The sequence below is a fragment of the Meriones unguiculatus genome, assembly GCF_030254825.1.
Source record: "Meriones unguiculatus strain TT.TT164.6M chromosome X unlocalized genomic scaffold, Bangor_MerUng_6.1 ChrX_unordered_Scaffold_30, whole genome shotgun sequence".
In the NCBI taxonomy this organism is placed as follows: Eukaryota; Metazoa; Chordata; class Mammalia; order Rodentia; family Muridae; genus Meriones; species Meriones unguiculatus.
In genome coordinates, this window is record NW_026843706.1 from 9494391 (window position 1) to 9521274 (window position 26884).

Genomic DNA, 26884 nt, shown 5'->3' on the forward strand with positions numbered 1-26884 from the left:
TAAGTGAATAAATACTATTCTTGTCTTTCTATTTCTGGATTACCTTACTCAGGATGTGCTTCTCTAGTTCCATCCATTTGCCTGCAAATTTCATGATTTCCTTGTTTTTGATTGCTGAGTAGTATTCCATTGTGTAAATGTGCCACAAGTTATGTATCCTTTCCTCCTTTGAGAGACACTTAGGCTGTTTCCAGATTCTGGCTATTACAGATAAAGCTGCTATGAACATAGGGGAGAAAATGACCTTATTGAATGGTGGGGCATCTTTTAGGTATATGCCCATGAGTGGTATAGCTGGATCTTAAGGTAATGCTATTCGCATTTTTTTTTTGAGAGAGAGAGAGCGCCATATTGATTTTGAAAGTGGTTGTACAACTTTGCACTCCTAACAGCAATGGAGAAGGGTTTCCTTTTCTCCACATCCTCTCCAGCATGTGTTGTTACTTGAGTTTTTTATCTTAGCCATTCTGATAGGTGTAAGATGGAATCTCAGAGTTGTTTTGATTTACATTTCCCTAATGAATAAGAATGTTCAGCATTTCTTTAAGTGTTTCTCTGCCATTCAATATTCCTCTGTTCATAAGTCTGTGCTTAGCTCTGTACCCCATTTTTAAATTGGATTATTTGGATTTTTGGTGTCTAATTTCTTGAGTTCTTTATATATTCTGGATCTTAACCCTCTATCAGATGTAGGGTTGGTGAAGATATTTTGGCAAATGAACATGTATATATGGAGAGGGACAGGAAGTTGCAACACTGGTGGATGTTGTAGTCTAAATAACTATGAAAATTGAACTATGGTAAATTTTAGTTGCAAAGGAAGAAAGTAACCAAGATGATTAAGCCTCACATGTGTGATCTCTTATATAAAAAAAAATCAATTGCACTTGCTTTCTGATATAGCTTTATTCCTCCAATGATTTTTCTCCCAAGGACAAAACATATTTCAAAATTCATTAATGGAGGAATCAAATGAAGGTTTAGATATTTGATTTATTAGTGGGTCCATAATCATTTGACATATCAACCAACATATAAATAATATATATAACTTATTTTTAAAACTAGTGTGCCTTTGATTTCAAATCCAAAGTAAGTCATAAAAGTTTCAAGACGAAAATATCTGATTTAAATTCTATGAAACAGTTTAATACACATGTATAGAAATAAGAGGATGAACAAGAAACAGTAGCACTTAGCTTTGATTGTTGAATCTACAGGTTTTTTGTTATAGATTTTTATCTCAGGACTATAAGTTGGGATATCCTCATTCTTATGTAACCATGCCATACAGACTAAAAACGTCTTAAATTGTCCAGAGGAAGTTAGATATGCCCCATTTAGTATTCAGAATTATTTTGCCATAGAAAAAAAATCCTCAACTATTTTCTTTATATTTTAGTCCAAAATATCTTCCTTTTAATTTTGATGTATATTATTGGAGTTACTTTCAACATACCATATGTTCATAAATTAAAATAGTGAGTGTTAGATAAGAATATCCAATGAAATTTAATTCAGTGTTTATCCTTGATTTATGGTTATTTATAACATTTGTCATTATTGTCACTTAAAGTATGATTTTTAAAAATTCAACAAATTATTTTTCTTTATGCCCTTACCAAACTTGAACCTAGCTCTTACTGGTTGACATTCATCCACAAGGGATATTTATAGTATATAACTGGATGAACTTTCTTAATAGCTTAGGAATGAATAATTACTTATTTTAACCCCCTATTTTATTTTATTTTATTTCTCTAATAGTTACTTCTAAGTATTTATACATATTATAAAGCATCTGATAACTCAGTGGATTCAAACAATAGCACTTAATTCTCACCACTGTGTCCTCTGAAGCTTAAGTGAACTATACCGCACTTAGCTTAGTTAAATTCAAATTGTACAATTGGTCTAGGTCTGAGCCATATGTTTCTTGTCATACCTGGATATATCAGAGTTTAGGGAGTGCCATATTTTAAGAAGATGACTCTGAGAGTATAATTTATCTTTCTCCATTTCAAAGGTAGAACAAGAAACAACATGCAAGAATATCTTTATTTACTCATAAACAGATGACAAGCAATTCTGTTTCCCTTTACTATTGAATTCTCCTTTCTATCTGTGAAATTGTGCTTTCTCCATCAATTGGTGGGATATAAATTTGAGTCACTCCCTCTTAATCTAAGTCTGATATTACAGACTTACTCTCTTAATCTAAGTCTGATATTACAGAGTTGTTGGGCAAGAGTAAGTCTGTAATATCAGACTTAGATTAATATATATTATTATATATTAATTAAATTAATTGCACAATTATATATTAATTGTGTTATTAATTATACTAATATATAATATAAATTTAATCTACATTTATATAACAGAAATAAAACATCTTCTACCTCATTGTCATCCAAAATAGGTTAAATGAGATAATTTTCATCAAGCAAACAGAGTAGGTCTTCAGTGCATCCACTTTCTCCACAGTTATGTCAAGTGTTCCTTTAGCACTCATGACTTGCATATAACTCATAAATAGACATTTATACTTTAAATGGAGGACAAATGCTGTCATAAGACATCCTTTAAACTATATAGTTTGGATTTGAACTATATAGTGTGAGCAAATCATTTTGCTCACACTGATTTGAAATTTGCAAATATATTTCTATTCGTGTAAAAGATAGGTAGTATTTCTAGATTGTTAATGCTGGAAGTGATTTTTTGACACGATATAATTCAACTCCCACATTTGTCATAATAAGGAGTATAACTAGGGTGTGTCATATGGCTTTTCAGAAGCTGCACTATATATGAGTTAGTAGAAGAGCTATGTGTTTGCTAATTTTATTTCAAGTTGACACAGGCTAGAGTCATCTGCGTAGAGAAATACAACTGAGAAAATGTTTACATACAAGTGAGCTATAAGCAAGCCTAGAGAGCATTTTATTAATTGTCTATTTATTTGGGAGGGTACAGCCCATTGTGGGTGTTGCTATCCGTAGGCAGGTGGTCCTGGGTTCTAATAAGAAAGCAGGCTTAGCAAGCCATGAGGAGTAAGCGAGTAAGCAGCACTTCTTCATAGCCTCTGCAACAGCTCCTGCCCCCAGCCTTCTGCCCTTTTTGAATTCCTGTTCTAACTTCGTGAGTAAAGGGCTATCAATATAAAAGTATAAGTTAAATAAACCCTTTCCTCTTCAAGTTATTTTTGTTCATGGCATATCATCATAGTGATGGTAACGCAAATTAAAACAAGCTAGAAATGAAATAAATCACTCATTACTACTTAGGTGGATTTTTACATTAATGTCCTGTTTCTGGGGTTCCAGCTTTAAGAAATTATGGTTTATTTACTTTGTATCCTCTCTTTAGTCTCCTCCGTCATTCTCTCCCAATCCCACCTTCCTTCCCTGGCCCTTCCTAAGTCCACTGATAGAGGAGGTCCTCGTTCTTACCTAGCTTATCAGTTCTCACCAGGAGTGTCTGCAATGTCCTTCTCTGTGGCCTAGTTAGGTTGTTCCTCCCAAGGGGGAGGGTGGGGAGGTCATGTTTTAACTGTCACTTCCTCATCCCTCCCTCTTCCAATTCTTCTTTCACAGCATATATACATCTATAAATATATGTCTGTATAAGATCTTAGCAATCACAAACAAGATAAAATATATAATATTTGTCTTTTGGAGCCTGACTAGCTTAATTCACTTAATATTAATATGTTCACTTTAATCTGTTCAATTCTTCTTTAAAAGACAGATTTTCATTCTTATTTAAAGCAAACAAAGTGCATTTTGTATATACACACATTTTCTTTTTAAAAATTTATTTATTTATTTTTATTAATAACAATTTGTCCCCAGTTGTACCCCATCCTTGGACCCATCCCAACATCACCATCCTTCCCCCTTCTCCTCCCATGCCCTTCTCCAAGTCCACTGATCAGGGAGATCCTCCTCCCCTTCCCTCTGACCCTACTCTAACATGTCTCAACAGGAATGACTGCATTCTCTTCCTCTGTGGCCTGGTAAGTCTGCTCCTCTCAGGGGGAAATGATCAAACAGCCAGCCACTGAGTTCATGTGAGCAACAGTTCCTGTTCCCATAACTAGGGAATCTACTTGTAGAGTGAGCTGTCATGAGCTACATCTGTGCAGGGGTTCTAGGTTATCTCCATGCTTGGTCCTTGTTTGGACTATCAGTCACAGAAAAGACCCCTTTGCCAAGATATATTTGGTTGTGTTGCTCTCCTTGTGGAGTTCTTATCACTTGATCTCCCTCTTCTTTCCTAAGCTTCCCTGCACTCTGCCCAAAGTTTGGCTATGAGTCTCAGCATCTGCTTTGATACCCTGCTGGGTAGAGTCTTTCAGAGGCCCACTCTGCCAAGCTCCTGTCCTGTTCCCTGTTTTCTCCCTCTTCCGATGTCCATCCCATTTGCCTTTCTGAGTATGGACTGATCATCTTACCCAGGGTTCTTCTTCTTGCTTAGGTTCTTCAGGTGTACATATTTTAATAAGTTTATGCTATATTATGTGTGAAATACCAACTTATAAGTGAATATATAGTATTGTGTCTTTCTGCTTCCGGGATACCTCACTCAGGATGATCTTTTCTAGATCCCATCATTTGCCTGCAAATTTCATGATTTCCTTGTTTTTGATTGCTGAACAGTATTACATTGTGTAAATGTACCACAATTTCTATATCCATTCCTCCTTTGAGGGACATCTGGGTTGTTTTCAGATTCTGGCTATTATGAATGAAGCTGCTATGAACATGGTTGAGCAAATGTCTTTGTTGTATACTTGAGCATATTTTGGATACATGCCTAGGAGTAGAATAGCTGGTTCTTGAAGAAGCACTATTCCTAATTGTCTGAGAAAGCTCCAGATTGATGTCCAAAGTGGTTGTGCAAGTTTACATTCCCACCAGCAATGGAGGAGGGATCCCTTTTTTCCACATCCTCTCCAGCATGTACTGTCACTTGAGGATTTGATCTTAGGCATTCTGATAGGTGTAAGGTGAACTCTGATGGTTGTTTGTTGATTTTCCTTTTTCTGATGACTAATGATTTTGAGCATTTCCTTAAGTGTTTCTCTGCTGTTCAATATTCCTCTATTGAGAATTCTCTGTTAGCGCTTTCCCTCATTTTTTTATTGGATTATTTGATTTGTTGCTGTTAAACTTCTTGAGTTCTTTATATATTCTGGATATTAGCCCTCTGTCAGATATAGGTTCGCAAAGATCCTTTCACAGTCTGTAGGCTGTCTTTTTGTTCTGATGACAGTGTCATTTACTTTAAAGAAGATTCTCAGTTTTATGAAGTTCCACTTATTGATTGTTGAACTTAGAGCCTGTGCTGTTGGTGTTCTGTTCATGAAGTTGTCTCCTATGCCTAGGAGGTCGAAGTTCTTCCCCACTTTTTCTTCTAAAAGATTTAGTGTGTCTGGTTTTATGCTGAGGTCTTTGATCCACTTGGCCTTCAGATTTGTGCAGGGTGATAAGTATGGATCTATTTGCATTTTTTACACGTAGACATCCAGTTAGACCAGCATCATTTGTTGAATTTGTTGTTTTCCATAATATTGCTTTGGTTTCTTTGTCAATAATCAATATCCGTAGTTTTGTGGATTTTTTTTCTGGGTCTTGATTCCATTTTGTTGATCCACCATTCTGTTTCTATGCCAGTAACTTGCAGTTTTTGTTACTATTGCTCTGTAGTACAGCTTGAGATCAGGGATGGAGATACCTCCAGATGATCTGTTGTTGTACAGGATTGTATGGACAATTCTAGTTTTGTTTTTTTTTTTTTTTTTTTCCATATGAAGTTGAGGATTGTTCTTTCAAGGTCTGTAAAGAATTGTGCTGATATTTTGATGGGAATTGCATTGAATCTGTAGATTGCTTTTTGTAGGATTGTCATTTTCACTATGTTAATCATACAGATCCATTACCATGGGAGACCTTTCCATATTTTGATATCTTCTTCAATTTCTTTCTTCAGAAGACTTGAAATTTTGTTCAAATTTGTCTTTCAGTTGCTTGGTTAGAGTCACACATTTGTAATAACAGCTAATGAAAAAGAGGCCTAGTATGACTGAAAATATAGAGGATTATATGGGAGGAAAGAGAGGGAAGAAATGGAGATGCTAAATGATGTAATTATCTGAAAAATAAATAGAAATTTAAAGTTTAAAATGTATCTATTTAATTCTCCCATTTTTTTCATGTTAAAACAATACACTGTGCATCCTGCCAGAAATTTTTGGCATGTGAACTATGATGATACTTGTTTTCAATATTTAGTTACTGGTTGATTATCGTTAAATAATCCTAAAAAATAAAACCAGGCAAAACCCTAAAGATTCATTCAGAGAGTCGACAAATTGGAAACCTTTTTTTTTTTTTAATCTATATGTAAAATTCTATGAAGGTACTGACAAATTTAGGATTCACATTCAGGAACTAGAGAACAAAGTAGATGAAAAGCATCTCAAAATTTTGAAGGGAATCTTGGTACATCAACATGTTTTGTGCAATATCTCACTCACATGGGGCATGTCTGTTAGTTTGCTTCATTTAGTTTTCTAGTGATCTTGTAAATATAGTTTGAGGCTATTCCCTGACAGTGTTCTTCCTGTTTGCTTACACTTGGCCTGCATCTTCTTACTGGATTTCAGATAGCAGTCTATGCATATCTCTGATTCCCAGGTTCAGTTTATATTCTCAGTTCTTTAACTTTATTACATCAAGCTCTTAGAACGACCTACCCATCCAAATTTATGAAAGTCAGCCACAAAGCTGTCTTATACCAAAGAAAAGGGATTGATAGATCAAGGATTCCAGTATACTAAAAATATTGATAGAAGTATAATCTTGGGAGTCAGTTAGATCAAGTGGATTCATATGACTCTGGTTAAGAAATAGATGTGTGTCTTCTGGATAGGACAAATGTCACTTCATCCAAGATATACTGTTATGTTGATTATCTCAAGCTAATATCATATAGTAAGGATTATTCTTACTATTATACTATTGAATCTGTAGATTGCTTTTTGTAGGATTGTCATTTTCACTATGTTAATCATACAGATCCATTACCATGGGAGACCTTTCCATATTTTGATATCTTCTTCAATTTCTTTCTTCAGAGACTTGAAATTTTGTTCAAATTTGTCTTTCAGTTGCTTGGTTAGAGTCACACATTTGTAATAACAGCTAATGAAAAAGAGGCCTAGTATGACTGAAAATATAGAGGATTATATGGGAGGAAAGAGAGGGAAGAAATGGAGATGCTTATAATATATTATAATAATATTATAATCCAATAGTAAGGATTACTATTACTCCAGTCTCAAAGCTGTATATACCACTTTAATGGTTTTGACTCTTAATTGTATTCTGGGAATTATATTACTCAGGAAAAAATAAGCTACTGTACATCACAGAAAATCATGATGTTGGCAGTTCAGGGTGGCTATAGTGATGTCAAAATTAATCTATCATTTTAACCTTTCCACTATCTGATAATTATGTACACTAAGCTCATATAACTTCTGCAGGTGGCATATCATTGTGTATTCCTCAACTACTGGTCAAGGACAACATTCCCACAATTTTCTTCTTGTTACCATAGTCAGTTTGTTCCGCTCTACTGAGTGTTTCTTAAAGCTTGCAAATGACCATTGTTTATCCCATCCAAAAAGAAAACCTCTCAACTCTAATTCACATTGTAGTTAACTCTCTATTATCTCATATCGTTAGTGCAATTTCCCTTAAATTTCTTTAATTACTTTAATTTCTCTCCCTTTATTCTCACCTGAATATACTCCAATTAGCCCTTCACCCACACTACCTTGCTAAAAGGGTTAAGGTCACCCTTGATTATCACACTGTTAAATCCATAGTAATTATCAGTCTTCATCAAACTTAAAAATCTCAATAGCTGTGTAGCTTAGGCTGGCCTCAAACTCTTGATCCTCCTGCATCTGTCTCAGATATGATATATATTCACTTATATGTGGATATTAGCCATATGATATAGGATAAACATACTAAAATCTATAGTTCTAAAGAAACCAAACAACAAGGTGTACCCTAGGGAAAATGTTTAAGCCTCATTCAAAAGTCCAAACTGGATAGATATAGGAAGTAGAAGACAAGAATCGGGATAAGAGCCCTCCACAGAGGACCTCTGAAAGACTCTACCCACCACAGTATAGAAGGAGATACTGAGACTCATACACAAACTTTGGGCAGAGTGCTGGAATCCTTAGGAAAGAAGAGGGAAATAAAAAGATCTGGAAGGGACAGGAATACCACAAGTAGAACAGAGCCAAAGGTCCTGGGTCCAGGGGCCCCTGCAGAAACTGATACTCCAACCAAGGACCATGCATGGAAAAGAAAGAGACCTCCTGTTCAAAGGAAGCCAATTGGCTGCTAAGTTTAGAAAGACAGATGGGATGTGCATTGAACATATGACAGGAGTCTACTGAGCGCATCTGAAAGACTCTAACTAGCAGTGTTTTCAAAGCAAAGACTCATGACCAAACCTTTGGCAGAGTACAGGGAATCATAAGAAAGAAGGGAAGTTAGTCTGATGGGGAAAGGATAAGAGCTCCACAAGGACCAAATATATCTGGGCACAGGGTCTTTTCTGAAACTGACATTCAACCAAGGACCATGTATGGATATAACCTAGAACCTCCGCTCAGATGTAGCCTGTAGTAGCTCAGTAACCAATTGGTTTCCCAAAGTGAGGGGAACAAGGACTATTTCTAACAGGAACTCAATGACTGGCTCTTTGGCCTCCCCACTCCCCAAGGTAGGAGCAGTCCTGCTAGACCACAGAGGAGGATTTTGTAGCCAGTCCTGAAGATACCTGATAAAACAGGATCAGATGAAAGGGGAGGAGGTCCTCCCCAATCAGTGGACTTGGAAAGGGGCAGGGTGGAGATGAGGGAGGGAGGGAGGGACTGGGAGGGAATGAGGGAGCAGGATATAGCTGGGATACAGAGTTAATAAAATGTAACTGATAAGAAAAAAATAAAATAAAAAAAAGAAGTAGAGGGGCTGTCGCTGACATGAACTCAGTGTCAGGCTCTTTGATCACCTTCCCCTAGGGGGATGGTGCAGCCAGCTTTGGTGAGACCTGATAAGCTAGAGTCAGATAGAAGGGGAGGAGGTCCTCCCCCATCAGCAGACTGAGGAAAATGTATAGGGGGAGAAGAAAGAGGACTGGTGGGACTGGTAGGATAAGAGGGAGGGGGCTCCAGTGTGGATACAGAGTAAATTGTAATAAATAAATATATAAATAAAATTAAATAAAGAAAATATCAGTAGCACTTCACACACAATTGACCAATCTGTTCTCTGCCAACTTTCCTCTTCTTGGTATCTAAGATACCACAGATACTTGTTTTACCAGTTCATTTCTAAATGCTTCTAAGTATTTTTTCTTTTATTTTGTTGTCCAGTTTCTCTTCAGTTTATCATTTTATTTTTAGTTGTATTTTACAGCTACAATATTATATTATATAGCATAACTCTAAAAATAATTCATTTGTTTATATAAGACTTTAGACATAATGATTAGTAAATCTTCATTTTACCTAGTCCCTCAGCCCCTAGAAAGGAAAATTCATTTTTATTTCTCTGATTTTGATTTGTATTTGATTATTATTATTTTTAAGTCTCTATTGTAAGTCAAATCATTCAGTATTTACTTTTCTGTGACTAGTATATTTAACATAGCATAATTTGCTCAAAGTTCATCAATATTTTCAAATGCTGCAGAACAACCTTCATTTCAAAAGCAGAATAATATTCATATAAATATAATATTTTATTTTTCCTTCATTCTGTCAAAGTTTAGACATCTTGGTATTATGAATAATGAAGCAACATTCACAGAAAAGTCGGCAATATTAATAATAACAGCAACAATAACATGACAATGATAGAGATTCCAATTTCAGTTCTTTCAAATAAATATTCAAAATTGAGCTTTATAGATGGATCACTTGGCAGATCTATTTTTAAATAGTTGGGAAGCTTTCATACTGTTTTTCAGAAAAGCTGTATCTTTTTGTATTCCAATCAAAAAGTGTCCTAGGGTTCTAATTTCTTCTCATTTTCACCAATATTTTATTATTGCTTGTTTGTCTTTACTTTAGCATCTATCCTGGGAAGAGGTATGCATGCTATTATCATTTTATTTTTTGTTGTTGTTGTTGGTTTCTGTTTTGTTTGTTTATATGTTTGTTTTTGGTTAGCCTTGGCTGTCTTGGAACTCACCATGTAGACCACACTGTCCTTGAACTCACAAAGACCCACCTGCCTCTGCCTCCCTTGAGTGCTATGATTAAAGGCATGTACCAGCTTGCCTGAATTATATTAACATTTTCATTTGCCAGATTTTCCAAATGGAAAAAAAAAGGTATCAAAGATACTGTGTGATGTTGGCAGATATTGGGATTTGCTAGAATTTCTGAGAATTCCAGATTCTTGTGTTAATAACAAAGAATTGTACAGACTTATGTAGATAAAATTAAGGAAAACGGATGATTTTTTAATTTTTCTTTTTTAATTAATTACAGTTTATTCATTTTGTATCCCACCTATAACTCCCTCCCAAGCCTCCCCTCCCTCCATCTTCTCCAACCATGCCCCTCTCCCAGTCCACTGATTGGGGAGGTTCTCCTCCCTTTTCATCTGACCATAGTCTATCAGGTCTCATCAGGAATAGTTTCATTGTCTTCCTCTGTGGCCTGATAAGGCTGCACCCCCCTGAGGGGGAGGTCATCAAATTTCTTAAGAAAGATTATGATTCCGAGAGGGAACTGGTCAAGAGCAGAGAAAAAAAATTCAAAAAGTCAATGGCCATACTAAACAAAAGAGTTAGGTTTTTATACCATATTTTGTGGGGTTTGGAGTTTACTTGCATAGTGAGGAATTTCATACACATGTTGTGTTATATGCAGCTCTCCATATGACTTCACTGATTACATGTCTCATAAGCATTTAAATCTTTACCAAAGGCTGTGCATCTAATGTTATAATGATATATTAGTCACTTTCAGGTGATTTGGTGTACCCTTTGCATGTGTCTCGGTGGTGTCGGTCAGTTATATTGAGCCTTAGCTGGATGATTTTTAGCTTTCTCTGTGCCAATGAGTTTTACTCATATGCTAATTTTGTTACCACTGTGTACTAAACCTCACCCTGTACCTGACTCTCCTGTCTCAACTCACCAAATGAGTGGTGGTGTTCTAGAAATACTTTGGGGAAGATGAAAGATGATGATTTATGATATGTTCAGTAGTGTACACACTGGGGGTGTCATTAAACTACTTTACAATGGAAGAGAAAATGGCAAGAAGCAGAGTTGGGAAAAAAATAGACATTTAAAAAGCTTGACCTATGTTGTTTGCTTGCATTTTTCTAATGGTAATGGTAAGTACCTAAGTATCGTACAGGTGGTTTGGCAGATGATCAGAAGTTGTTAATAACTGGTGAATTACAGAAAAGTAAAAACATTCACTAGCTGAGTTAAACCACACATAATTCAATGAAGTACTTGTATATCCGAGTCAGCAATGCCAGGTCTGGTCATTTATTCCTTTGATCACTAGTATTAACAGTATCCCCATATAAGAATGCAGAATTATATGCTCATTTACTTATATAAGTAAAACTTCACATTAACAATATCTCCAGCTATTTGGAAAATTACTAAAGTTTGGCAATCACAAGTCTAATAAAAGGACTTCTTCTTAGGTGGGTCTCAACGTGTTTTCTCAAAACCGGAGATTGTGATAAGAATGCTGCTTTTCTTCTCAATTCAATTTAGAGCACTCTCTGAAATGATGGTACATACTTGATTCAAAATCAATTTTTAATATGATGCATTTATTCTTGTTTTTCATGTAGTACATAGTTACTGAGTATCTTCTTTATCAATCACTCTTCTAGATCTTGGGCCAAGAAGAGTGATCCAAACAAAACATATTCATCACTTCATGAAGCTTTTAGTTTACTATATTTTCCATACCAAATTATTTTTAGACCTAGTTTTACTCTCATATCATTGTTTGTAATTATTTACAGTCTTCTGCAGCATTCAGAGGAAGACAGTTTGCTGAATCAAGGTGGAAGTGGCACAGTGTTTTCTGTCAGAACTCAATAATTTCTCTGAATGGTTTACTAGCTATATTGTTTGGGGAAAGTTAATATATTTGAATAAATCTCCTAAAACTATAATCATGTTGACTACTTCATAGGATAAAATAAAATAATAATAACAGTAATTGCCTAGTAAAGTACCTCGCCTAGGAGACTTCCAATAGATTGGAGAAGTATAACCCCCAGCATTTAGAATTAAAGCTTAACAAAATTAAATACATGTATGAAGTTATCAAAATTAATCAGGAAAAATAGATTTTATAAAATTACAAAAGAAACAGCATGAGATTCTTTTAGGCTTATTCATTAATCAGAAAGCTATGAGAGCACTATGCTTGGATTGATGGATGCTCTCCTGGGGCAGGAAGGCTTACACTACCGTGTTTAATAGCCTGAGTGTATAATTCTTCCCTGTGGAAGGGCATTTGACAAGCGGCTGGATTAGACATTTGCTATACTATTTATGGTCCTCATTTTTCCTGTGAAACTCAGCACAGCTGATTACAAACAAAAAGAGATAGCAGTATCCTAGCTGATCCTCTAAGCAACCTGACTGAAAGGACCTTATCAGCTAAGGCCAATTTCCATTTTTCTTCAGCAGCAGACAAGTATCAAATAAATTCAAGGAGTAAGGATCTAAGCAATAATGCTTCTTTGCACATAACGTTTGGTCATCATTATGTTACTGGAAAAGTTTATGGCATTTTTATAAGCATGTTTTCCTAAGAGCCTTAAACATAACCTTGGAATAATTTTCCTCATTCTTGAAACCAACACCAAGCCAGTGTCTTTAGTCGTGACAGATATAGAGAGGAAGAACCATAAAGCAGAAGAAATAGAGGAAACTGAAGGGGTCCTGCCTGATGTATCTGTCTCACTTAGGCTTTTTGGTGTGGCATTTTGAACTATTGCTATTTCACTCTTTCAAATACATGCTTTTTAGACATATTTGATATGTCATTTTAGAGTAAGACTGATTATTGTGTTTGCTCATTGCATCTCACTAAGAAATTTGCAAGTATGTTCAGTCATTAATAATTCATAACTAAGCTGTGTACCGTGCCACATGCCCTCAATCCCAGCACTCAGAGAGGCAGAAACAGGCAAATAGCTGTGAGTTTGAGGCAAACCTGGTCTACAAAGCCAGTCCAGGACAGCCAAGTCTACACAAAGAAACCATGTCTTGAATAGATAGATAGATAGATAGATAGATAGATAGATAGATAGATAGATAGATAGATAGATAGATGATGGATACTTAAAACTGCTAATGCCAGAGAGTAGCTTTTACATAACTACTACTATTTTATAACAATACAATTTTAGGTACTAATTCTATAATTTGTTATTACTTTTGCTTATTTTAGTAGTGTCTGTAGAGAGGTCAAAATAAACCAAACCAATAGGAAGACTCAGAACAGTAGTAATTTGTGCTTCTAGTCATTTTCCTGATTTTGAAGCAGGCCATAATGAATAGTAAGTGAAATCAGCATGTCCACAATTCCTGTTTTGTATTTTTTTTCTGATTTCACTCATTATCCTTTAGTTTTAATGAATAATATATGCATTAATAAGTTCATGCTAACTACACTGTCTTCTTCTCACACCTGTTAACCGATTTCTGTATTCAGAACTTTCATATTGTGAATAAATCCTTCAACATCTCAGTTATTGCCTTCAGCTCTTTCCCAACTATGACAATTATGCTGATGTAATCAAACATGTCTATAAGCGCTCGTCATGATATTCACATTTCATGGAATTTTTTCTTCTGAAACCAGTCATTCAAATATCCCCAAACAACTAATCCCTCTCTGCCTCCAAGGAAACTGAAAATAGCATTGCTTCAGTAGATGATGACCCACACTGTACTGTGACATTCAACTTGGGGAATGTGTAGAACTCTACTTTCTATGCCTATTGGAATACTGATGTTTCCTTTCTCTATTATGGTATTGGGCTTTGTTCTGTTATGTCTTACATAGTTGTACTTTTTGCCTCAGTGTCAAAAAGGTGCAAAGAAGCCTACTTTGACCCATTGCATAGTTTCTCATTAGTAAGGAATCCACTTCCTTTATTCTGGATCCTAACCATGCCATTACTCTCATTGGCTATTTATCAGGCTTAAGAATGTGAGTGATCATGATAGGAACCTGGTTACAGCAATAGCTGACCATTTGAGGAAACTGTGTCTACTTAACCTTAATATGGTAGAAAAATAAAAATGATCTTAAATGACATATTCTTCTGTTGCTGTGATGAAAACCATGACCAAATATAACCTGGGGAAGGAAATAGTTATTTGGCTTACATGTCATGCTCATATTCCATTCTCAATGGATACTGGAACAGAAACTAAATTAGAATATGAATTCAGAGGCAGAAACTGATGCAGAGACCATAGGGGAACACTGCTTATGGACAGCTCTTCATAGGTTGATCAGTCTGCTTTCTTATGCAATCCAGGACCACCTGCCCAGGAATGACACTGCCTATAGTGGGCTGGGCACTTCAGTGTCAATCCTTAATCAAGAAAATGCCCCACATTTTTTCCCAAAGACCAATCTGATAGAGACATTCTCTCAATTGTGTTCCTCTTCTCAAATGATTCTAGCTTGTGTCAACTTGGCAAAAACTAACCAGAACAAATAGAAAGATTTCCTTGTGCAAAAGACAATGTCCTAAGTTCTCTGAGGCTGACCTTGAATTTGCCTTTTAGCCAGTTTAAACATGTAGAAAGGTTTTCAGTGAATACATACCAGTTTCTTGTATATTAAAACCACTTTTATTTAAACTTAAAAAATTTAAAAATATTAATGAATATTCCACTATCCATTCATTGGATAATTTATAAAACATGTATTATGTCTGGCCGTTTACACTTTATATATGCAAAAATGTTATGATTTTACCTTGTTTGGGAAGAATCTTACTGTTTCAGAATCTAAGTGAGATTTTCAACAGGTTCATCTGTCATATCCTCATGTATTATAAATGCATTATAAATGGTCAAATTCTGAGTATGTCTTTTCCTTAGCTAAATCCAAAGCACTAGGAAAATTATGTGGGATCATTGTTTTTCTACTTTTAATTTTCTTTTCCCTTTTGTTTTTATTCATTTGTAGTCAATAAGTTCCTCACAATAGGAAACAATGACTGAGAATTTGATTTTAGTGTCTGGCAATTTGAAAATTTCTCTAAACAAATTAACATTTTATTGAAACCTAATCTAAATCTTCCTTGAGTGGACAACAACAAAAATCTGGTTTGTCAGTCTTCATTTTTGTCTATTTTTGAGATCAAATCAGTGAATATTTTTCATGCCCTCCGGTAGAACATTTTCTTCATTTATTTTTATTCAATTACCTTTATTGGCCTACCAATGTTACATTTTATACATAATGTATAGTCATATTCTCAAAGGACTCTATTTTTAGTACATCATGTTAATAGTAAATAACCAAGTGTGATGGCTATATCTTAGTCTAGCTTTTTAACATTCTCTGGGAAACTAGAAAGCCAATCATTTTACACACATGTATAGCAGTGTTCCAAAACAAGTAGGAAGCTGCTACAACTTTAAGCCGGGGAGAAAACAATGTTCATTTTGTTCTTTTTGTGTTTTTATTCCAGAAAATTATATTTTCAATTAACACCAACAATGATATCATAAATAATGCTCTGCTTCTTTAAGTTTTGAACTTCAATACAATACAAATTGAAACAAAATAGAATTATAGTTTTTTGGGAAGCAATTATCCATCATTAGCATAGCTGAACCTCCTTATCGATAACCAGGTCCAGGTTGAATACAGCCCTGATCAAAAGGAGGATGGTTACGAACATAAGGGTTAACCCCACTGGAAGGAGGGGTCATGGTACTTGCAGGAGATGGTGTAAAACCTGGTCTGGGTTGGTAAGCACCATATTGGCTTGGAACCATTCTGAGAGCCAAGGGGAACAGTGTAATTGAGATGTTCAGGTAGTGTAATTTTTTGGAGAGTTAGTTCTCTTCTGATACTGCTGTGGTGGTTGAGCAGGAAGTTGTGGCTGACCAGAAAAGGCAGGAACCAGTACCTGGAAAGTTGGTTATTGGCCATATCCCTGGAACTGCTGAGGTTGTTGGGGTCCAGTCTGCTGGCTGTAACTAGCTGAATACTGAATGCAGTGTTGCTGAGGAAATGCCAGAAGCTGCTGTGCACCCTAGCCAGCCTGCTGCTGGTACATCTGACTTGCTTCTGTCTGAGATCCTGTATATGGAGGCTGCTGTGTCTGAACTGCTGAATTGGTGAACTGCTGCTTACTGTGCTACTGAGGAAGAAGAAGCAATGCTGTCAGGAATTCCTGAATGATCTTCTGCAGCAGCACTTGGTGGCCCTGAAAGCTGGTCATCTGTTAATCCAAGTGCTGACATGACATTTTTGTTGATTTCATCTTGAGTTTTTATAGGATCAAAAGCTGACATACTCTCTGCCATAACCTGAGTAGACTGTTTTCCAGAAGAATCAGAAACAGCAGGCTTTTCTTTCCTACCATCCACAGTATCACTTTCAGGAATACTAGTAGAAGGTTCTAGTTCTCCAGGTGGCTCTAAGCTATCCAGTATTCACTTTATTTTGAAGTTCTATTAGTTCTCAATGAAGATATTTCGCCTAACTTGATTCAAGGGGTCTTGGCTGGCCATTAACAAATAATGTCAGTTTTAATATTCTACTACATTGAATTACAAAGGAAAGGTCAAAACTATCAAAATTGTTAAAAGATCTCCATCTTCATCCTTTTACTTTATTGCAACTTCATCATTACTTAGAAGTTTTCTTCTAGATATTCAGTGTGTCATTAGCCTTAATTCAGCCCAAGTAATGTCTTCATTATGAATGGGAATTCTTTGGATATCTTCCCCAAGTTGAGCTTTGGTAATCAGCTTCACACGTAGGTCCAACTGTCCGGTCATGGTGGACTCTAGGATGCTCTATATTTACAACTCTAGGGAAAAAAATTTCCTGGACTGCTGCCTTAGCTGAACCAGCTGCTGCGAGGCTGCCAAGGGCTCCACAGTGTAGCAGGGAGGCTTAGAACTCCATTAGTTCAGCGCCCACCCACTGAACCTCTCAGAGCTGCAGGCTGAGCAGACCTGACTGGTTGCACACAGTCAACCAGCTCCTTCATTGACATCAAAGAGCTTTATTTTTTGTTTACTCCTGCCCTGTGGCTGAAATTGTAGAAATGAATGTATGGGATTTATTTATCTGTGTGTATTTGTCTATGTGAACTTAGAAATGTATCTACCTCTGGATTATGTGAGTGTGTAATCCTTTCTATACATGGTAAATATAGTATAAAATCTTTTAAACTAAAGTAACCTTGACCTAAAGGCTACATATATAAATGCAATCTATTCAGTCCATCTTGTGTTACTTGTATGAGTAATAATTTCAATTCAAGAATCATTTAGGGAGAAAAACTCCTTTAGCTCTCAGTATTCTTTAGTTGCTGGTAGTTCTATGTGAGGGACCCCATCCATTCCCCAAAATGGATGGAGATTTCCTCCATCCATGTTAACGTGTCTAGTGATATGGTCATTCTTTAGGTCTTGCTTAGGCAGCCTCATTGTTGAGGTTTCTGGGTGGATATTGCCTGTGACATCCATGAGGCAATCACACAGCAGCTTTCCTGGTCCTTTGCTCTTACAATCTTCCTAAATTTTCTTTGTACAATGTTTCCTGAGTCTTGTATTCAGGGTGTGTATTGTAGAAGCATCAATTGGTGCTGAAAATTCAACACTCACTTGTTCTCTGTATTTTGACCAGTTGTAGTTCTCTGTAATAGTCTCCATTTTTGGACAGAGAAGCTTCTTAGATGACAAGTGAGAGCTACACTTACCTATAGAAATGTCACAGTAAATTCTACCAGAGTGGACACAGGACTAGCCACAGGATTATCATCATGGATTGCTGCAGCCATGAATCATCTGAAGGAATGGGCAGGCATGGGAGCATTAGCATGCCTTCTGGTGTTGGTCTCCTTGATTTGCCTGTGGTATATATGCAAGATTAGAGTCTCACAACAGCGTAATGCAGCCATGACCATTCAGGCCTTTACAGCCATTGAAGCAGGACAGTCTCAGCAAGCATGGTTGTCTACCATAAAAAGCTAAAATGTTATGCTCAGGATGCGAGGCTAAGCACTGCACTCAGGGTCAGCCGCTTTCGACCCAGAAAAGAGCATGTCTGATTGCATGCGGGTTGATGCCCCATGTCCCGCCTCTGAGAAAAAGGTGTTAGACTGGTCTGATGCTCTTTGGGTGGATGACACCTAAATGAACATCGGTACAAAGTCCCAATTTATTTCTTTTTTTTTTCAATGCATTTTATTCAGGAACCTTGAACAATCCTCGGACCCTGGGGAAAGCCAGCCCACAGCTTAAATAGCCTCTGGGTAGCCAACCCAGGCGTGCCACGTGGGCAATGCAGATAGGTCCACATACATGGAATCAAGCCAGATCCTCAGCCTTAGCCAAATGTGGAATTGTTCGTGACAGAGAGCACTCACCATCAGGAAGGTGGAAGGCAGGAACCAGCTCCATCTTTAAGGCATAGCATTCCGCAGCTCTCTACATTTCCCCCTTTTTGTTTTAGATGCATCAGGCAAGAGTAGAGGTCTGATCTCTGATATTAGAAATAAATTGGGACTTTGTACCGATGTTCATTTAGGTGTCATCCGCCCAAAGAGCATCAGACCCATCCGATACCTTTTTCTCAGAGGTGAGACCTGGGGCATCAACCCGCATGCAATCAGACATGCTCTTCTCTGGGTCGAAAGCGGCTGACCCTGAGTGCAGTGCTTAGCCTCGCATCCTGAGCGTATCATTTTAGCTTTTTATGGTATCCAACCATGCTTGGGGAGAATGTCCTGCTTCAATGGCTGTAAAGGCCTGAATGATCATGGCTGCATCACACTGTTGTGAGACTCTAATCTTGCATATATACCACAGGCAAACCAAGGAGACCAACACCAGAAGGCCTGCTAACGCTCCCATGCCCGCCCATTCCTTCAGATGATTCATGGCTGCAGCAATCCATGTTGATAATCCTGTGGCTAGTCCTGCGTCCACTCTGGTAGAATTTACTGTGACAATGGCCACTCTCAGCTGCTCCATCGTAGTATCGAATTCTCCAGTCCAATTACCTAAAATATAGCTCGACAATTGTTTAGACAGATTTGCAGCACAGGAAAAATTCTCATGTTGTATGCTAGTGACACAAAGTCCAGCATACTTACATTGACAGCCAGGTTGAGCAATTTGCCATAGGGTATCAATTTGCTCCTGCAAGAGGTCAATCCTCTGATTGAACACCATCAAGCTTCCTTTTAGTTGAGCATTAATTCCTTTATGTACAACTAAGGCATGAGCTACATTGGCTAAATGATTATTCAGGGTCTGAGAAGTCTGCCTAGTATGACTCATGGCTAATGCCCTGGTGGTAGCTCCAACAGCTGCCAATGAGATGGTAGTAACAATGGTGGCTGTAGTTCCAAGATCCCTTTTCTGTCTGAAGAGAGTCATAGCGTGAGGGGCATCAATGGGCACAGGCACCCAGTGAGGCATGCGAGTAACCAGGGCATACCTAAATTTACTAGCATTCCAGCATTGGGCAAAAAAGCAAGTATCATTACCACAATTACTTGGCTCTATCTGGCTAATAATGAATAAAAATGGGGGATATAGACAAACAGGTGTGGGCTTATAGGAAATATTATGAGAAGCCCTAACCCCTCGTTGGAACATCCTGCGTCAGTTCTAGAACTAGCAGTGGTGGTGTCCGAGGTCTGAGTAGGTTCAGGAGACCATTGCCCCCAGGGGCGAGAAGTGCTCCATGCCAATTGACTAACTCCATGTTTTCCTCCACTTTTGAAAGTCATTTAAGGTTCTTAAATTATTTTTTCCCTTTTTTCTTAAATTTTTCATCAATTACACTTTATTCATTCTGCATCGCCCCATAAGCCCCTCCCTCCTCTCCTCCCAATCCCACCCTCCCTCCTCCCTCTGCTTGCATGCCACTCCCCAAGTCCACTAATAGGGGAGGTTCTCCTCTCCTTTCTGATCTTAGTCTGTCAGTTCACATCAAAAGTGGCTGTATTGTCCTCTACTGTGGCCTGGTAAGGCTGCTCCCCCCCCCCAGAGGGAGGTGATCAAAGAGCAGGCCAATCAGATTATGTCAGAGGCAGTCCTTCTTCACAATACTATGTAACCCAATTGGACTCTGAACTGCCCTGGGCTACATCTGTGCAGGGGTTCTGGGTTATCTCCATGAATAGTCCTTGGTTGGAGTATGAGTCTCTTGGAAGTTCCCTATGTTCAAATTTTCTTGTTCTGTTGCTCTCCTTGTGGAAACCCTGTCCTCTCCAGCTCTTACTATTTCCCAGTTCTTACCTAAAATTCCGTTCACCTGCCCAACAGTTGCCCATCAGGCTCAGCATCTGCTTTGATAGTCTGAAGGGCAGAGGCTTTCAGAGGCCCTCTGTGGTAGGTTCCTAGGTTGTTTCCTGTTTTCTTCTTCTTCTGATGTCCATCCTCTTTGCCTTTCCGGATGGGGATTGGACATTTTAGTTAGGGTCCTCTCTCTTGCTTAGTTTCTTTAGATGCACAGGTTTTAGTGGGTTTGTCCTATGTTGTATGTCTATATGAGTGAGTATATACTGTGTGTATCTTTTTGCTTCTGGGACAACTCACTCAGGATGATCCTTTCCAGATCCCACCATTTACCTGCAAATTTCATGATTTCCTTATTTTTCATTGCTGAGTAATATTCCATTGTGTAGATGTACCACAATTTCTGCATCCATTCTTCAGTTGAGGGGCATCTGGGTTGTTTCCAGCTTCTGGCTATTACAAATAAAGCTGCTACAAACATGGTTGAGCAAATGTCCTTTTTGTGTACTTGAGCCTCTTTTGGATATATGCCCAGTAGTGGTATGGCTGGATCTTGAGGAAGTGCTATTCCTAGTTGTCTGAGAAAGCGCCAGCTTGATTTCCAGAGTGGTTGTACAAGTTTACATTCCCACCAGCAGTGGAGAAGGGTTCCCCTTTCTCCACAACCTCTCCAGCATGTGTTGTCACTTGAGTTTTTGATCTTGGCCATTCTCATGGTTGTAAGGTGAAATCTCAGGGTTGTTTTGATTTGCATTTCCCTAATGGCTAGTGAGGTTGAGCATTTCTTTAAGTGCTTCTCTGCCATTTGGTATTCCTCTACAGAGAATTCTCTGTTTAGCTCTGTTCCCCATTTTTTAAGTGGATTACTTGGTTTGCTGCTTTTCAGCTTCTTTAGTTCTTTATATATACTGGATATGAGTCCTCTATCAGATAAAGGGTTGTTGAAGATTCTTTCCCAATCTGTAAGTGGTCGCTTTGTTTTGATGACGGTGTCCTTTGCTTTACAGAAGCTTTTCAGTTTCATGAGGTCCCATTTATTGGTTGTTGCTCTTAGAGCCTGTGCTGTTGGTGTTCTGTTCAGGAAGTTTTCCCGTGTACCAATGAGTACTAGGGTATTTCCCACTTTTTTTTCAAGCCGATTTAATGTGTCTGGTTTTATGTTGAGGTCTTTGATCCACTTGGACTTCAGTTTTGTGCAGGGTGACAAGTTTGGATCTATTTTCATTTTTCTACATGTAGACATCCAGTTAGACCAGCACCATTTGTTGAAGATGCTATCTTTTTTCCTTGGTATGTTTTGGCGTCTTTGTCAAAGATCAGGTGTTAAGTGTGTGGGTTTATTTCTGGGTCCTCTGTTCGGTTCCATTGATCCACCATTCTGTTTCTATGCCAGTACCATGCAGTTTTTAAAACTGTTGCTCTATAGTACAACTTAAGATCAGGGATGGAGATACCTCCGGAAGATCTTTTATTGTAGAGGATTGTTTTAGCAATTCTGGGTTTCTTGTTATTCCAGATGAAGTTGAGAATTTTTCTTTCCAGGTCTGTAAAGAATTGTGTTGGTAATTTGATGGGCATTGCATTGAATCTGTAGATTGCTTTTGGTAAGATGGCCATTTTTACTATGTTAATCCTACCAAGCCATGAGCATGGGAGATCTTTCCATCTTCTCATATCTTCTTCTAATTCTTTCTTCAGAGATTTGAAATTTTTTTCATACAAGTCTTTGACTTCCTTGGTTAGGGTTACTCCGAGGTACCTTATGTCATTTGTGGCTATTGTGAAGGGTGTTGTTTCCTTAATTTCTTTCTCAGCCCTTTTGTCTTTTGTATACAGGAGGGCTACTGATTTTTTTTTGAGTTAATTTTGTATCCTGCCACTTTGCTGAAGGTGTTTATCAGCTGTAGGAGTTCCCTGGTAGAGTTTTTGGGGTCACTCACGTATACTATCATATCATCTGCAAATAGTGATAATTTGACTTCTTCCTTTCCAATTTGTATCCCCTTGATCTCCTTCAACTGTCTTATTGCTCTAGCAAGGACTTCCAGCACTATGTTGAAGAGATATGGAGAGAGTGGGCAGCCTTGTCTTGTCCCTGATTTCAGTGGGATTGCTTTAAGTTTCTCTCCATTCAGTTTGATGTTGGCTATAGGCTTGCTGTATATCGCCTTTACTATGTTTAGATATGTGCCTTGTATCCCTGATCTCTCCAATACTTTGAACATGAATGGATGTTGGATTTTGTCAAAGGCTTTTTCAGCATCTAGGGAGATTATCATGTGGTTTTTTTTTCTTTCAGTTTGTTAATATGGTGGATCACATTGATGGATTTCCATATATTGAACCACCCCTGCATACTTGGGATGAAGCCTACTTGGTCATAGTGGATAATATCTTTGATGTGTTCTTGGATTCGGTTTGCAAGTATTTTATTAAGTATTTTTGCATCAATGTTCATAAGGGAGATTGGCCGGAAATTTTCTTTCTTTGTTGAGTCTTTGTGAGGTTTAGGTACCAAGGTGACTGTGGCTTCATAGAATGAATTTGGTAATATTCCTTCTGTTTCTATTTTGTGGAATAGTTTGAAGAGAATTGGTGTTAGCTCTTCTTTGAAGGTCTGGTAGAATTCTGCGCTGAAGCCATCTGGTCCTGGGCTTTTTTTGGATGGGAGACTTTTGATGACTGCTTCTATTTCTTTGGGGGATATAGGTCTATTTAGTTGATATACCTGGTCTTGGTTCAGCTTTGGTAAGTCAAATCGATCAAGAAAATTGTCCATTTCATTTAGATTTTCAAATTTTGTGGCATATAGACTTTTGAAGTAAGTCCTAATGATTGTTTGGATTTCCTCAGTGTCTGTAGTTATATCCCCCTTTTCATTTCTGATTTTGTTGATTTGGGTGGTGTCTCTCTGCCTTTTAGTTAGCCTGGCTAAGGATTTGTTGATCTTGTTGATTTTCTCAAAGAACCAGCTCTTGGTTTCATTGATTCTTTGAATTGTTTTATTTGTTTCCAATTGATTGATTTCAGCCCTGAGTTTGATTATTTCCAGCCGTCTACTCCTTCTTGGTGTGTCTGCTTCTTCTTTTTCTAGGGTTTTTAAGTGAGCCATTAGGGTGCTTGAATGAGCTGTCTCGAATTTCTTCTTGAAGGCACTTAATGCTATGAACTTTCCTCTTAGCACTGCTTTCATTGTGTCCCACAAGTTCGGGTATGTTGTGTCTTCATTTTCATTGATTTCTAGAAAGACTTTAATTTCTTTCTTTATTTCTTCCCTGACCCAGCTAAAATTTAGTAACAAGTTGTTCAGTTTCCATGTGTGTGTAGGCTTTTTGTTATTTCTGTTATTGTTGAGGTCCAGCTTTATTCCATGGTGATCAGACAAGATACATGGGATTATTTCAATCTTCTTGTATCTGTTGAGGCTTGCTTTGTGACCCACTATGTGGTCTATTTTGGAGAAGGTTCCATGAGGTGCTGAGAAGAAGGTAAATTCTTTTGTGTTTGGGTGTAAAGTTCTGTAAATGTCTGTTAGGTCCATTTGATTCATGACCTCTGTCAGAGACATTGTTTCTTTGTTTAATTTCTGTTTGGTTGACCTGTCCTTTGTTGAAAGTGGGGCGGTGAAGTCTCCCACTATTAATGTGTGGGGATCTATATGTGCTTTCAATTTTATCAATGTTTCTTTCACAAATGTGGGTTCCCTTGTATTTGGGGCATAGATATTCAGGATTGTGATGTCTTCCTGGTGGAATTTTCCCTTGATGAGTATGAAGTGTCCTTCCCCATCTCTTTTGATTAATTTTGGTTGAAAGTCTATTTTATCAGATATTAGAATGGCTACTCCTGCTTGCTTCTTGGGTCCGTTTGCTTGGAAAGTCGTCTTCCAACCCTTTACCCTCAGGTAATGTCTATCTTTGTGTCTTAGGTGTGTTTCTTGTATGCAACAGATTGCTGGGTTTAGTTTACGTATCCATTCTGTTAATCTGTGTCTTTTTATTGGAGAGTTGAGTCCATTGATGTTGAGAGAGATTAATGACCATTGGCTGTTAGATCTCTTGATTTTGATGTTGGCTGTGGTCATCAGGTTGTGTGCTTGGTTGCTTTTTGTTTTACTGAAGTGAGGTTATTTATTTCCTGTGTTTTCTTGAATGTAGGTAGCTTTCTTGGGTTGTATTTTCCCTTCCAGTGTCTTCTGTAATGCTGGATTTGTTTGTAGGTATTGTTGATATTTGTTTTTGTCATTGAATATCTTGTTTTCTCCATCTATGAGGACTGAGAGTTTTGCTGGGTATAGTAGCCTGGGCTGACATCTGTGTTCTCTTAGGGTCTGCATGATATCCGTCCAGGCCCTTCTGGCTTTCATAGTCTCTGTTGAAAAGTCAGGTGTGATTCTTATGGGTTTGCCATTATATGTTACTTGGCCTTTTTCCCTTGCAGCTTTTAGTATTTTTTCTTTGTTCTGTATACTTACTGTTTTGATTATTATGTGGCAGGAGGATTTTCTTTTCTGGTCAAATTTGTTGGGTGTTCTGTAGGCATCATGTATTCTAATTGGCCTCTTCTTTAGCTTGGGGAAATTTTCTTCAATGATTTTGTTGAAAATATTTTCTGGGACTTGGAGAAAGTAGTCTTCTTTTTCCTCTATACCTGTTATTCTTAGGTTTTGTCTTTTTATATTGTCTTGCATTTCTTGGACGGTCTGTGTCAGGAATTTTTCGGAAATTTACATTTTCTTTGACTGATACATCGATTTCTTCCATTGTATCTTCTACACCTGAGATTCTTTCTTCCATCTCTTGTAGTCTGTTGGTTATGCTTATCTCTGTAGTTCCTGTTTTCTTCCCTAGATTCTTCCTTTCCATTATTTCTTCCATTTGTGTTTTCTTTAATTTTTCCAATTCTATCTTCAGGTCTTGAGTTGTTTTGTTTACTTCCTTCACCTGTCTGATTGTACTTTCCTGTTTTTCTTTTAGTTCCTTCAACTCTGTTTCTATCATTTCATTCAGTGTTTTAAGCATTTTCTTTCTAAAGGCCATAAACTGTTTGGCTGCAGCTTCCTCTATTTCTTTACGGATGGCAATATTCTGTTTGAGTTTATCTTCCTCTATGTCTTTACGAATCTTATTTGTTTCCTCTGTTATCATCTTCATGAGCATACTTGTTAGGTCATCTTCTTGGATTTCAGTTATGGTGGGGTGTCCAGGGCTACTTGCCCCTGGGTACCTGGGTTCTGGAGATGCCATATTGCTCTGTCTTTTGTTGCTTGAGCTTTTACGCTGGCCTCTACCCATTGTGTTATCTTAGGTGTTTGGGGTTATTTCCTGGTGGTTCCTGGGGATCCTGTGGTGGAGAGAATCCCCTTTGCAGAAAGCTGGTTTTTCCTGAAGGATGTCTTCTCAGCTTTTTGGGTATAGTCCCTGGATCGCTGGTGTTTTTTCAGGAGTTGCTCACCTCAGGGATATAGACCTGAGTGGTAACTGTGGTCTTTGTTAGTCGAGAGGGTTCTCCTCTCACCCAGGGAAGTCCTGAGGGCAGCTGCCCTGTTTTTGGGTTTCTTGTTGCAAATTTAATGATCAGCTGCTGTGACCCCGTTGGATATCAGGCGCGCCTCAACTGTTTGTGCTTGTGTCTGGAGCACAGCTGAGTGCTGGTGCCTCGGCCCCACTAGACTGCTAGACTTTTTCTAGGGAAGGATTGGGTGATTTAGATCAGTACAGTTTCCTTCCTTCCCCGTGGATTCTCTGGAGACACGGACTCCTAGTGTCTTTTTTTGCCCTGGTGCACACTGCTCAGTGTCTGTCAGACCTCTACTCTTGCCTGATGCGTCTAAAACAAAAAGGGGGAACTGTAGAGAGCTGCGGAATGCTATGCCTTAAAGATGGAGCTGGTTTCTGCCTTCCACCTTCCCGATGGTGAGTGCTCTCTGTCACGAACAACTCCACATTTGGCTAAGGCCGAGGATCTGGCTTGCTTCCATGCATGTAGACCTATCTGCATTGCCCACATGGCACGCTGGGGTTGGCTACCCAGAGGCTATTTAAGCTGTGGGCTGGCTTTCCCCAGGGTCAGAAGATTGTTCAAGGTTCCTGAATAAAGTGCATTGAAAAAATAAAAATAAAAAAAATAAAAATAAAAAATAAAGATATATATGTAGAATGCAGTTAGGATTTATACTTGTTTAGTAAAGTAATGGCAGTGGGTTCTTCACTAAGATACATGATTTTACTAACCATAAGTAATTGTGAAATCTAGTCCTTGAGGAGAAATTTTT

At 37.8% G+C, this 26884-nt stretch overlaps 1 protein-coding gene and 1 pseudogene across 4 annotated transcripts in view; one reads left to right on the forward strand and one right to left on the reverse strand.

The window, feature by feature from the left end:
* Positions 1–26884, forward strand: part of Il1rapl1 (interleukin 1 receptor accessory protein like 1) — a 1800273-nt gene that overhangs the window by 1284186 nt on the left and 489203 nt on the right. The window lies entirely within an intron of this gene.
* On the reverse strand, positions 15961–17130 carry LOC110542663 (protein TFG-like; annotated as a pseudogene).